At 42.9% G+C, this 14,632-nt stretch overlaps 1 pseudogene; it reads left to right on the top strand.

Annotated features, from left to right (window-relative positions):
* Positions 1 to 246: 246 nt before the first annotated feature.
* Positions 247 to 1,662, top strand: LOC125136635 (heterogeneous nuclear ribonucleoprotein A/B-like; annotated as a pseudogene).
* Positions 1,663 to 14,632: the final 12,970 nt, after the last annotated feature.

Raw genomic sequence — 14,632 nt, 5'->3', positions numbered from 1 at the left:
TATGAAGATAGAGGCTGCGGCACCGCGCGGGCCCTGGGAAGGTTATCAGTCTGTGGTTTCTGTGCGGTGTCGGCGGTAGCCGAGGAGGAGGGTGTGCGATCGCCGAGGCTCCGTCCGCAGACTGGGGAGAGGCCCGGCAGCGCAAGCGTGAGAGCGGCCCAGCGCTCGGCACCTTCCCGGCGGGTGGGGACAAGCGGGCCCGGGGGCGTCATCCGCGGCGAGGAGCCGCGAGCGTCGGCCTAGTAAGTTGGAAGTGAGGAGCAGCCCAGGGAGACGACGGGCGCCACCGAGAACCGACATGAGGCCGCCCCCGAAGGCGAGTCGCCCCCGGGATCTGCGCCGGCACCAGGATTGGTGCCGCAGCGGGCTCTGAAGGCGGGAGCGGGCCCCGCCCCGCCGCAACCAGAGCCGCAACCAGAACCGCATCGAGGGCTAACAGATCAAAGTCAGCAAGAACGTAGAGGACGAGGGAAAAATGTTCGTTGGTGGCCTGAGCTGGGGTAACAGGAAAAAGGACCTAAAGGATTATTTTACCAAATTTGGAGAGGTCATTGACTGTACGATAAAAATGGATCCCAACACTGGCCGGTCAAGAGGGTTTGGGTTTGTCCTCTTCAAAGATGCAGCCAGTGTGGAGAAGATTCTAGACCAGAAGGAGCACAGGCTGAATGGCGATGTCATTGACCCCGAAAAGGCCAAGGTAATGAAGAACGACCCAGTAAAGAAAATTTTTGTAGGGGTCTGAATCCTGAAGCCACGGAGAAGAACAGGGATATTTGGCGAGTTTGGGGAGATTGAAGCCATTGAACTTCCAATAGATCCAAAGTCGAACAAAAGACGAGGCTTTCTCTTCATCACCTTTAAAGAAGAGGAGGAACATGTGAAGAAAGTTTTGGAGAAAAAGTTTCACACCATCAGTGGAAGGAAGTGTGAAATCAAGGTGGCTCAGCCCAAAGAAGATTATCAACAGCAGCAGTGTGGCTCTGGGGGTCGTGGGAATTGCAACGGAGGAAACCAAGGCAGCGGTGGTGGTGGCGGAAGTAGAGGAGTTCAGAGCAGTACTGTTGCGGTAACTGCAAAAACCGTGGCAACGGAAGGAGACAAACAGCACTCGGAGATATGGAAAAGCAAGGTTTATTCAGCACCAGTGCGGGCTCAGAGGAGTCACCTCCAGAGTCTGAGCACCAGGTCTTTGTTCTCAGTAACCTTCATGCACTACAAGGTCTTGATTTTCCCATGTAAGCATCCCGGACCTCTCCCCATCCCCAAGCAGATAGTGTTCCTCCCTAAGAAACTGAGCAAGCAAGGTTACAGAAGCGGAACTGATAAGCAATGCTGGGTACATGATTAGCAGGGCTGCTGGCTTGGACATAGGGCACACAGTTGTTACATTATTACAAGAAGGGTACAGAAGCGAAACTGATCAGCAATGCTTAAAAAAAAAAAAAAAAAAAAAACGGTGGTATAGTGACCAGCATAGCTGGAAAGGCTTGCGGCTGCCTTCTTAGCCAAGGGGGGGTGGGGTGTTCTTTAGTTAAAACTCCATTTCAGTACAAATTACAGGAAGAGCCAGCAACGTTGTGGCCATCAGAATAACTACAAGCCATACTGAGGCTTCGGCAGGAGTACCTGACTGACCACACACGCTTTGTTTGTTTGGATATTGAGTGAAAACAATTATGTGCCAATTTGAACTTGGCAAACTTTCCATGTCCTGTCCCTGACTTATTTAACCCCCATCCCCAACCCGGGAAATCACTCTGTTTAATATTTCCAGAGCTCTAGTTGGTTTAGGCAGCGTGGGGTGTCTCAAGATGCCAGAACAGCATTATGGGCTGATTTTTTATTACTGGGTTACCCAGAACCAGATTGGAGGCTTTGCTTCCTGCTGCCACTGTGCAGCCTGGACCTGTGGACCCTGGTTGTAAAGAGTAAATTGTATCTTAGAAAATCAGTGTCACCTTTTTTTCACCTTTAAATTTTATATTATTTGTCATACATTTCCTGTAATGGAAGTGTTAATTTTACTGTACTTTTTAGTACCTTTTGGGAATCTATTGTATTGTAAGATATTTTACACGTGTCCTGATTTTGCCACGACCTGGATATTGAAGCTATCCAAGCTTTTGAAATTAAAAATTAACCCCCCCAAAAAAAACAACAAAACCAAATAAATGTGAGGATAAGAGTTTAAGTAGTACATCCAAGGTCAAGGTGTTGATGTCCATTTAAAACTTACAACACTAAGTGTTGATTTCATGCCTGTCTTTTCCTCTTTAAATTGTGACAAGACTTGGCATTAAAATTGCTAGCTCTTGTTCAAAGGGCAATTGCTTCTACTCCACAGTGTGATCCACCAGTATTATATTCCAATACCATTTCATTCTGCCACTCTAATCAACTCTAGAATTATTACCAGGAGTTCATTTAATCAAACTTAACAAATGAGATCCTACGATCTGCTCTTAAACCAATCATAGGTAAAAAAACAAAACATAATTATCTACAGTTATTTTTTTCTTCTCCCTCTTCCCCCGAAAGTAGTAACCTTTATTGTGTATGCTTTTTTTTTTTTTTTTTTTTTTTAAGGGCCCCACGTGTACATAAGGAAGTTCCCAGGCTAGGGGTCGAATCAGAGCTTCAGCGGCCGGCTTACACTACAGCTCATGGCAACACCAGATCCTTAACCCACTGAGCCAGGCCAGGGATTGAACCCTTGTCCTCATGGATACTAGTTGGGCTCTTATCTGGTTGGAACTGGCTCTTCCCTTTAAAAGAAAGTCACAATTGTAGTACATAACCCCTTTCTATCAATTTCCTCCTCTACAATACCTGGATAATACCACTTCGAAAGGTTGTAAAAATTAAAGAAATGCACGTGAGGAGTTCTCTTGTGGCGCAGGGGGTTAAGGATCCCACTATTGTCAATCCAGCCGCTGAGGGCACAGCTGTGCTGCCAGTTGGATTCCCTGGCCGGGGAACTTCCACATGTTGCAGGTCCAAGAAAGACAGACAGGAAGGTAGGAAAAGAAGTAAGTGGATGCGATGTGTCTACCAGGGGTTTAAGAATTTAAAGTTCAACAAATGATAATTACAGTAACTTGCTCGTTAAATTTCCCTCACTATCTACTAGGGATGCCTAAAATAACCCGCAGTCTTTACTTGGGAGAGTAGAGAGGGGAACACCCAGAAACACTTCAGAACCACTTCTATCAGGAACTAACTTCGCAGTCTTCATTATTCCCCCGGAGCCTTAAACTTGGAACAATCAGCGGGTTCGCTCATGCGCAGATTCGCCCCCTAAGCACGTCATCTTGCTCATATCCCAGCCAAAGGTACCCGCCCACACGTGCGGCTGCGCGGCGATCTAGACTTGGCGCATGCGCTAAGCGGCGAGGGCCCGGCCGGATTGAAAGCAGTGGCTTGGGTATCCTACCCTTCTGCGGTGGAAGAGTTGATGCCCCGACTCTTGCGAGTGGAACACTGCGACTTGATAGAAAGTTTCAGTAGCAACGTACCTACCAAGAACTCCTTAGGAATACCTGCGGCTGGTCCATTGAGCGATTTGACCCTGAGCAGGTGGGCTGGTCGTCCTCTGTGACCCTGCGCACAGCACCCCCTGCCTCCTCTCTCAACCCTCTATTCCTTCCCAGTTCCCCTGGCCGAGTCAAGATCCCTTGATTACATGTGTGTGTGTGAATGAGTTTCTGCGAACTTAACTTTGTTAGACCTGATTACTCGTGACAAGGTGTATGCTATTAGATTTGTTTTCAGTACAGATAATTTCAGAAATACATTTTAGTATCCCAGTTACAATTTTGAAGTTTTTCTGGTTTTACAATGAAATAGAAGTGGATCACTTGTTTCACTGATCTCAGAGAGGCAGCAGTGAGTGATGGCTTGGAGATCTTAATTTTCTGCTTGGGAATTGAACCTGGGCGGCATGGTTGAAAACCAGGAATCCTAGCCACTAGACTAACTAGAGGCTAAAAACAGAATTGCCCTGATTCTTACCCCCTGTTGAAAGCAAGAATGTTTTAAAGAGGTAAAGACTGCGAAAACAAGTATAAAGTTTATTGTTAGAATCAGTACAACATGTGGAAGAGCACACAGAGAAGTAACATTTGTCAGAAGCAAAGAAGTAATACACACCCCAAAGAGAAGTGCGCCTGCGGGCGTCACCTGGGCGATTTAAATCACTTATATAGCACAGTTAATACGGGTCATGCGTCTTTATTTCCCTTTAGCCAATCATCTTTTTTATTTCTCACACCTTACTAGACACAGGACTCTCACTGATATGTGTGCACATCTTTTAGCAAAGAAGGATTCCAGAGCAAAGGGTGCCTGGTTGGGATCAGGACTTATTATGGCCTGGCGCCCCCTCCCTTTCTGACCCCAGGAGTCTTACTGCTTAAGTGTAATTGCGGAGCTCTCCTTGACCCCAGGAGTGATTGAAGTGGTTATTGTATCTTTTTACTCCAGCAGAGCTCAGCTCCTGCAGTTAACTTTCTCCTTGAACTGAAGTTAAGTCAGAAAGAGAAAGACAAATAACTTATGTTACTTATATCTGGAATCTAATATATGGCACAAATGAAACTTTCCACAGAAAAGAAAATCAGGGACTTGGAGAACAAACTTGTGGTTGCCAAGAGGGAGGGGGAGGGAGTGGGATGGACTGGGAATTTGGGGCTAATAGATGTAAACTATTGCCTTTGGAATGGATAAACAATGAGATCCTGCTGTATAGCACTGGGTATCTAGTCACTTATGATGGACCATGATAATGTGAGAAAAAGAATGTGTATATGTGTGTGACTGGGTCACCTTGCTGTACAGTAGAAATTTGACAGAACACTGTAAACCAGCTATGATGGGGGGAAAAAAACCATTTAAAAATAAATAAATAAAAATAAAAAGTTGGAAAAAAAACCTTTCTCCTTGAAGTGTCAAAGAGAAACAAGGCCCAGTTTACTCAGCCTGACAGGTCCCAGCTGTTCTCTGCCCAGGAGCCCATCTCCCTCCTACCTCATTACTACACATGAACAATAGTAATCATGTTTCTTGCTTTTATTACTTATTTGTAGTATTGAAGCTGCTCAATGCCCAGATGTTGTGGTAGCTCAGATTGACCCAAAGAAGTTGAAAAGGAAGCAAAGTGTGAATGTTTCTGTGAGTTTTATTACCTGTCACGGGATTACCCCCACACACCACAAATTGAAAGACCAAGGCTCTCCCTACAGTATCAGTATCAGTTATGATGTAGGTAAAATGTGACTACTTGATACTAAATTAGACATTTGCATCTACTTTTTCCCCTAAAAGGACATCTGCCATTTACTGCCTCCAGAAAGGTTTTCAGTAACCCTTCATTCCTGAAGATTTGCTCATTATACTATAAGAACACTATCAAATCCCAGAGGGGGCTTTAAATATGTTACTTATGCTATCCTTTATTTTTAAGGTACGTTTTTCCACTTATTAATAATTATTACTGGACTGATGTTTAATCTTAGTGTAGTTTACATGTTCTGAATTTGACTGGGTTTTGTTTTTAAAAATAGAAATCCAAATATCTTAAACTTTTCTAGGTACTTGGCCACTGTAGACCTTTTCATTCATTTGTATATCCAGCACACTTTGTACTAACCAACTATATTGTACCAGGCCCAGAGGATGAGACAAAAAATGCCCCTACTCTTGTAGAGTTTACATTCTCCTGAGAAAGACAGTTAAAAAAAAAAGCAAACAAATTAATTACATATTGTGAGTATTGCTGTGAAGAAAGTTAACATATAATGACCAATAAGCAACAGGGTGTAGCCTGCAAAAGCTGTCTTTGAGGAGGTGCTATTTAATCCATGTTGAAAGGAGAGGATTTGGTTTTTTGTTTGTTTATTTTAGGACAGTACCTGTGGCATATGGAAGTTCCTAGGCTAGTGGTCAAATGTGAGCTACAGCTGCCAACCTATGCCACAACCACAGTAACGCAGGATCTGAGCCGTGTCTGTGACCTACACCACAGCTCATAACAACGCTGGATCTTTTAACCCACTGATCAAGGCCAGGGATCGAACACACAACCTCATGGATACTAGTCAGGTTTGTAACCCACCGAGCCACAACAGGACCTCCAAGGATTCATTTTTAAATTATAATAATTCCTTTTCTTTTTTTATTCTAAGTAATTACTTAATCTGATGTTTATAGTCACGAGATTTTAATTCAGACACTATGCTTTTCATATAATTCCTTTTCAGAAGTTTTTAGTTGCAGAAAGATGATACCTTGTATACCTGGATTTTAAAAAGTGACCACCCTAAGTTTTATTTCAAGGCAATATGTGATCAGTTGTGACCTATGTACTGTTACGAGAAACAGAAGTAGGCCTTGTAAAGTCAAGCATCTTAAATTATTTGAGTACATTCTGTTCATACCAGAATTCTTTATTTGGGATATATCTCTTTTTGTTTCAAACTATTTTGCTATTATAGAAAGGGAGGACTAGATTATATCTTCAGGGTTCATATCATTTTGATTTCTAAATATGTATGTTTTACATATATACTATAAACCATTTCAGACTGCTCTTACTGAATTGATTATATAAGGGGTCTTTTCCTAATGTCTTAAACTCATAGTAGAGAATTCCCTCCTTCTTTGCATCTGAAAAAAATTTTTTTACAAACTATCTTATGTAGTCTCATTTGCTTTATTATTCATTTTTCATCTTTATTCTGCTTTTACTTCAAAGAGTCATGAGATTCTACTTACAACACTAACGTTGATTTATGAACTGATTTCTAGCTTTCAGGATGCCAGCCTGCGCCAAAGCATGTTCCCCCACACTTCAGTGGCAACAGCAACAGGTGGCACAGTTTCCAACTGTTCAGCAGTAAGTGTACTTTATCATTTAGTTAGTTTAAATGCCTCCCTCCCTTCCTCCCATTTATTTCTGTTTTTAGACTGAGGTTGGAAAAATACAATTTAGGATTCTAATATATGAGATAAGAATATTCATGAATCAATTACCAAGTTATTGTTATAACCCTTAGACATAATACAGTTTGAAACGTATTTTCCAAACTTTAGGATTGTTAGATTATGGTGCAGCAGTGATTTCTTTTCAGTTATCCAGTCTCTAAAGATCATTTGTCTACCTTATTTTCCTTTAGAGTGTGAACAGACGTAGAAGTCACTGGAAACCACAGCAGTTGGATAGTAACATGACCACAGTATGTTTCTCTGTTTAGGTTGTACAGTGTATAACTATTTGAAATAGTCCATATTGGAGTTCCCTGGTGGCTCAGCAGATTAGGGATCCAGCATCATCACTACTGTGGCCTGAGTTCACTCCCTGGTCCCAGGAACTTCCCCTTGCTGCAGGCATTTCCCCCACCACCACCCCCCAAAACAAGAAACAGTCCATATTTCCTCATTGTTCTTAAAGATTCACTTGCTTAATCCATATTATTTTCATTCTCTCCCATCTACATTAATAGTAATAATTCCATTATCTTAGTAGCCTGAAAAGTATACAATCAGTAATGCACATTATTTTCACGACAGTTTAATCCACAACATCTTGAGAGACTTTGGATTGGTTTCCACAAGTTTTTAAGGGTTCTTATAGACATTTGCTTTTTATGAACTTCAGTGCATGTTCAGTATTTACAAAAAGACCGAGTAAAGGCTTATTGGATTTTCCTGATGAGGTATGTTGTCAATACCAGTGAGTGATATTTTAGTAAGGCTTGTCATGCTTAATAGAAAGTAGTATTTCCTACTTTCACTATCTTAGATATACTTTTAAGCTCTTTAGTAGATATGTTATGTTTGGCCTAATGGATAAAAAAGGGTGTTGGGGAAGAGGTGGATCCCATTATTCCAAAACAATACTTTTTATTTTATTATTTTTTTTAATGGCCATAGCCAAGGCATGTGAAAGTTCCCAGGTCAGGAATTGAATCTGAGTTGCAGCTGCAGCAATGCTGGATCCTTTAACCCACTGTGCCAGTCCGGAGGATCAAACCCGCACCTCCACAGCAGCCTGAGCCACTGCAGTCAGATATTTAACTCTCTGCGCCACAGCAGGAACGATACTTTTAACCCCATATTGTTCCTGAGAATCAAATGAAAACTATCTCTTCAGAGGGAAAAAAAAAATCACCTATACATACAGTTTTGTTCACAGTTCCAAGTTATTCAGATTTCAGATTTTAGTTTATTCTAGGCAGTGCTTCCTAACATCTTTTACATGATGACACATGGGGATAAATGGAAGCGGCCACTCCTGTAGCCTAAGACTACCAGTTGAAAGATGAGAGATTCAGTGTGATTCTCTATATGCTTCTGTATACCAGTTGGGAGCTCTGTCCCAGGGAAAGTAAAAGACACTAACATCACTTACCAAAGATCATTTAACTCATAAAAGGTATAGCTGAGATTCAACCAGTCTTTGTCTGCTTTGTCTGACTCTGAAGCTTTCAGCTGTGCTGTGAGGCCTCTTACTGAAAAGAGAAGGAAGTAGGTAGGTAGATATATTTTTATCTTGCTATTTTTAGGCAGAGTGTATACTTACTAATTCAAAAAGAAGCTGCATCAGTAACATGATGATATAATTTTGTCAAAATGGAAATGACTGAACATAATTGATTCAGTAAATGAAGGTCATTCATCAAGGCAGTGGGATATTACATAACAATAACATACGTTCATCAGGGCAGGTGTAAACATTATGTAAATAATAAAATAAAGACTATTTAAAGCACACTCTGGTGGCAGCTGTATAAATATAACAGTTGACTGGTTTATCCAGTCATTTATTAAGTACCACTACATTTAGTAAACAGGATTTTCAGTGCTACCTGAAGCAGAAACTGGTCTCTGACCTAATGGAGTAATGAGAAAAGATAGATATATTGTTCTAGGACAATAGGTTTTAACCTTATAGAGGTCTCATGTTCATTTTGAGAATCTAATGAAGGTTATTTATCCTCAAGGGAAAAACTACATGTATATGTAAAATAATCTGCAAGGCAATGTGTCCAAATAAGAATTGTTCTGGGAGTTCCTGTTGTGGCTCAGCTGGTTAAGAACCCGACCAGTAGCCATGAGGACTTGGGTTCTACCCCTTGCCTTGCTTAATGGGTTAAGGATCTGGGGTTCCCACAAGCTGTGGCATAGGCCTGCAGCTGCAGCTCCAATTCATCCCCTAGCCTGGGAATTTCATATGCCTCAGGTGCAGCCATAAGAAGAAAAAAATTGTTCTGTTCACTGAATCACTTTGCTGTACATTTGAAACTAACACAATATTATGAATCAACTATACTTCAATTATATATATATATATATATATATATTTTTTTTTTTTTAGGTCTGTACCCACAGCATATGGATGTTCCCAGGCTGGGGATTCAAAGATGCAGCTGCTGGCCTAAACCACAGCCACAGCAACACTAATTCTGAGCCACATTTGCGACCTACACCACAGCTCATGGCAACACCAGATCCTTAACCCACTGAGATTGAACCTTCATCCTCATGGATGCTAATTGGGTTCATTACTGCTGAGCCACAATGGGAACTCCAAATAAATAAATTTTTTAAGAAAAATATTTAAAAATTGTTCTGTTCAGGGAGGATTATTGAGCTAAATGGTCCTCCTTTCCCCCCAACCCCCCCACCTTTGGCCAGGCTGAATACAAAATTTCCTGGGCCAGGAACTCATGCTGTAGTGGCAACCCAAGCTGCTGCAGAGACAACACCAGATCCTTAGCTCACTGTACCACAAGAGAACTCCTAAAAGGTCTTGCTTTTTTTCATCTGACAGTACAGAATAAATATTCCTTCTGTGATTGGATAGCCCTTTAAGTATGTGGAATATGTAATCATGTCTCCTTCCCTGAGATTATCATCCTTCATTCTTGTAAGGATTTGATGTAAATTTTCCCATTTAATAATAACCATAAAGTTCATATAGATACTATTATTATTCCCCTTTTAGAGATGAGAAGACTAAGGCTTAGAGTTGCCCAAGTAAATTAATGAGGCTTAAATGTAGATGCACTGATTGCAGAACCTGTGGTCTTAACCACTGTGATACACTGCTGTATGGTTGTTTGTTAGTGGTGTGTTTTTCTCTTTTATTTACCCAAAAGGAAAAACTATTAAAAACTGAATGTAGCCTTTCTGATTTCAGGCATATGGCCTAATTTATTGCTAGAGAGCTCGTTGTTTTGTTGAGGTGAATATCTAGGTGGGATGGACCTTTTTTTGGTTTGCTTTTTTTTTTTTCTTTTTTATGGCCATACCTGCCACATATGGAAGTTCCCAAGCTAGGGGGTTGAATTGGAGCTGCAGCTGCCAGCCTACACCACAGCCATAGCAATGAGGGATCCAAGCTGCCTCTGCAAACTGCACCACAGCTTGTGGCAACACTGGATCCTTAATCCACTAAGCGAGGCCAGGATTCAGACCCAAATCCCCATGGATACTAGTCGGGTTCTTAACCCACTGAGCCGCAGCGGGAACTCCTAGATGGAATTTTTTGATTGAGAAAGGTTAACTCTCTGGTTTAGCCTAAGTGGGTCAGGAGGATACAAAGAGAGATCAGTTATTCCAAATAATAAGATGAAAGAAATCTGAATTTTCATTGGATGCCCTAGAAAAAGAGAATGAGGAGTTCCCGTCGTGGCACAGTGGTTAACGAATCCGACTAGGAACCATGAGGTTGCGGGTTCGGTCCCTGCCCTTGCTCAGTGGGTTAACGATCCGGCGTTGCCGTGAGCTGTGGTGTAGGTTGCAGACATGGCTTGGATCCCGCGTTGCTGTGGCTCTGGCATAGGCCGGTGGCTACAGCTCCGATTCAACCCCTAGCCTGGGAATATGCCGCGGGAGCGGCCCAAGAAATAGCAACAACAACAACAACAACAATAACAACAACAAAAAAAAAAAAAGAAAAAGAGAATGAGACCTATGAAAGAAAAAAGTGGAGGGAGGATGGCGAAAGGGACTGAGATGGGATACATGCCAGAAACATGGCAGGAGGCAGGAGCCTACTGGAGGACAGGGCTGGTGAGGAGTTTCCTGAGAGAATGGCTGTCACATTTCTATCAGCAGTCACGTGTGCACTGACCTTCAAGTTTTCTGCTTTCAGCCATAGCTTTCCATTAACTCTAAATCTTTTGTGCGGTTTGGATAGATCTGATTATCTTGGTGGTGGACCATTTGGAGGAATGAAGGATGAGGAGTTGTACATCATGGACACAAGGGCAGTAGCTAAAGGAATGGGAGACAGTAGACAAGCAGACTGCATCGTGGTCTAACCCAGGAGATTCAGTAACTCTTAGAGAAATTGAGGTCTCAGGGCTGACCACAGTGGTTAGAAACAGGGCTGAGGCCACTTTTGTACTGAAAGAATAACCACTAAACATGAAATTGTTTGGAGTTGTCCAGATTGGAAACTTCTCAATTATATTCAAGTGAGAAAGAACTTTGGTTGAGCCACAGTAAAGGAAATTTAGTGTATTAGCAGCATTTGTCAATTTCCTCCCTGCCATATGTACTCGGCTTCCAGAATACCAGTCTCTTCCCATTTTCCTTCTGCACTATCAGGCACTCATCATGTTCCTTTGCTAGTTCCTCTTTTCTCCCTGATCTCTTAATGACACTGTGCCACAGGGCTCAGGCCTCCATACTTTGCTCTGTCAACAGACACACTCAGTCACTTGGTGATGTCGTGCTTTTAAATGCCATCCCTGTGTTGACAGTTTCCAAATGTGTATCTCTGAGACCTCTCTCCTGAACTCCAAAGCCACATATCTGTTGCCCACTCGACATCCCCACTTGGATGTCTAAAACTCATCCCAAACTTAACATGTGCAATTGTACATTTCTGATCTTCCTTCCAAAAACTACACCACTCATGACTTTCTCCATCTCAGTGGATGGCAACTCTATCCATCCTGTCAAGCCAAAAAACATGAGTCATCCTTTATAACTGTTTTTCTGTTATCCTCCAGCTCTAATCTAACGAGAAATTCTGTTGTTTTTAATGTCAGAATATATCCAGAATCTTACCTTTTCCACCTTCTCTGCTTCTACTACCTAAGTCAGAGCCGCTGTCATCTCTCAACAAGATCGCCCCAAAAGTCTCCTAACTGACCTCCCTGCTTGCAGCTTTCCATCTCTTACAGCCAACAGTGATCCTTCTAAAGCCTATGTAATAAAACTTACTTTTTTACAAAATTCACTCTTTTGCTTCTCATTTCATTCAGATTAAAAGCCAAAGTTCTTACATGGTTTTAGCTGAACCTCACTGATTCCTGCTTTAGACATAGAGACATCTTGGTAAATCATAAGTTATTCATTATAAGGCCAGGCTTTATCTATCCATCCTACCAATGGCCAAAAACACAATGTTTGAAGGGTGAATGCAAACCTGGAGAAATTACAGATCAGTAGCTTCTCTGCCTGCAGATAGATAAAGCATTCCTTATTCAAATTAGCCATTGAATAAGATAGGACTTAGAGGGTGATAGGTAGAGAGAAATCCTGATATCAGCCACTTTCTTGCTAATGAGTCTAGAGCATGTTATCTGTAGCCTTGGAGTATTCTTTGGAGGTTTCTGATATGCAGAATGATCTACTTCTAAAGGCTGTTTTCTCTAGGCCGTTAAGTTCTTTGGCACTGATGATGAATTTCCTGTGGCAAGGAAACCGTTTTTACTTTTGTCAGCTATTCTAAACATCAACAGATTGATGCAGTTCCTTAAGAAAATACCTGCCAACATACTGAGGTCCAAGCTCTTACCTCCTGCCTTTAGACCAGTGATTGTCAACCAGGGGAAACGCTGCTCCCCAGGGGACATCTGGCAATGTCTGGATTGTTTTTGGTTTGTCAAAACTAGGAGTGGGAGGTGCTACTGGCATCAGGTGGGTAGAGGCCAAGGATGTGGCCAAGCACCCTCCAATGCCCAGGATAACTCCCACCCCATAACAAAGGGTTTTGAGCCCAACTGCCAGTAGTGCTGAGGTTGAGAAACACTATCTAGACTGTTCTGGCCGACTTTTAATCTACCTCGTACTCCATCGCCAAACCTACACTCCTAAACGGTCACAGAAGCCCCTGTAACCTTTCATTGCCTGTAAGATGGAGTCTCATTCCCATCCCTGCCTTCAGATCCTGAGGGATTTTGCACACCTACATATCCATTCCCCAGAGGGAACTCTCCTTCTTCCGAGCTTTCACAGGCACCATCCTCCCTCCACACCACCATCCTTTTACTGATGTTACCCCCCGCAACACATCCTGTGAGGATCCTCCCCCCACCTCTCCCCCTTCTGCCCCTGAGTCAGTCTGTACCACTCCCTTTTATATTTTTCAGGGCTCACAGGTCTTACACTGGTACATAGCTATTCCCTCTGTCCTGTCTCCTCCGAAAACTCTTTGAAGGGACCCATATCGTATTTCTGTCCTGCCAATCTCTGTTCCCAAAGCATAAGGTTTGAAAACTGTATCGTTGTACTGAGAATTTATTGTAGTGAGAGTCAAGGGAGCATAAAAGTCACCTGTATAGGACCCAGTGCCCAGTTTGGTGCTCAGAAAATTATAGAATTGTAGATCTGTAGAAACATACACTCAGGAATCCATAGAAAGTGTGTAATAAATCTTTTAAATGTAATTACAGACTGGAGAGAGCATGCATTCAGGCTAGCCTGTATTTGGAACTAACTAAAAAAAAAAACTTCCATCAGAAATTCTACACCAAATGGAGTTCCCGTCATGGCGCAGTGGTTAACGAATCCGACTAGGAACCATGAGGTTGTGGGTTCTGTCCCTGCCCTTGCTCAGTGGGTTGACGATCCGGCGTTGCCATGAGCTGTGGTGTAGGTCACAGACATGGCTTGGATCCTGCGTTGCTGTGGCTCTGCCATAGGCTGGCAGCTACAGCTCTGATTAGACCCCTAGCCTGGGAACCTTCATATGCCGCAGGAGCGGCCCAAGAAATGGCATAAAGACAAAACAAACAAAAAAAAAGACAACAACAACAGCAAAAAAAGAAATTCTACACCAATTAACACTCCTCCATGCTAAAGTGGATCCAGGAGCAGTGGGTGTCACATTTTCCCACAGTGGAGCCTAAGCCAACCTTTCTGCGTTTAACAAGTTAATGGCCCACTTGTGAGTAACGCTTTCCCCACTCTGTCCCAACCTAGAAGGATAAGGATCCTTATCCTGCCACAAGGATAAGATGTCACTATGCCACTCTGTTTTGCGGGGGTGCCAGCTGCATTCTGCCTAATGCTTTCACCTTCAGCCACTAGCAAGTCTGATGTCCCTAGAGAAGTTGGCACCAGTGGGATGAGGCTGCATTGAGGGCTTGGCCTTTCTCCAAACGGCAGAGAGCCTGGTCCCAGATCCTGTGAGCAGTGAGTGGGGCATGGTGTTCCAAGCAGCCGGGGATTGACTTTGGGCCAGGCACTGAGTGGCAGACAAGAAGAAACACGTTCCAGGAAGGCAAGGAGCCCTGCCAACGCCAAGATGGCCCAGCAGTCAGCGCCTGCTGGGCGCCAGGTGCTTCTCGGCTCTTTGGAGGTCAAGCAGACAGAGGATGAACTGAGGTTACTC

This window comes from Phacochoerus africanus, chromosome 9 (genome assembly GCF_016906955.1).
Source record: "Phacochoerus africanus isolate WHEZ1 chromosome 9, ROS_Pafr_v1, whole genome shotgun sequence".
Taxonomy (NCBI): Eukaryota; Metazoa; Chordata; class Mammalia; order Artiodactyla; family Suidae; genus Phacochoerus; species Phacochoerus africanus.
Note: the sequence above shows the minus strand (reverse complement) of the source record. Positions and strands in the feature narration are given on the sequence as shown.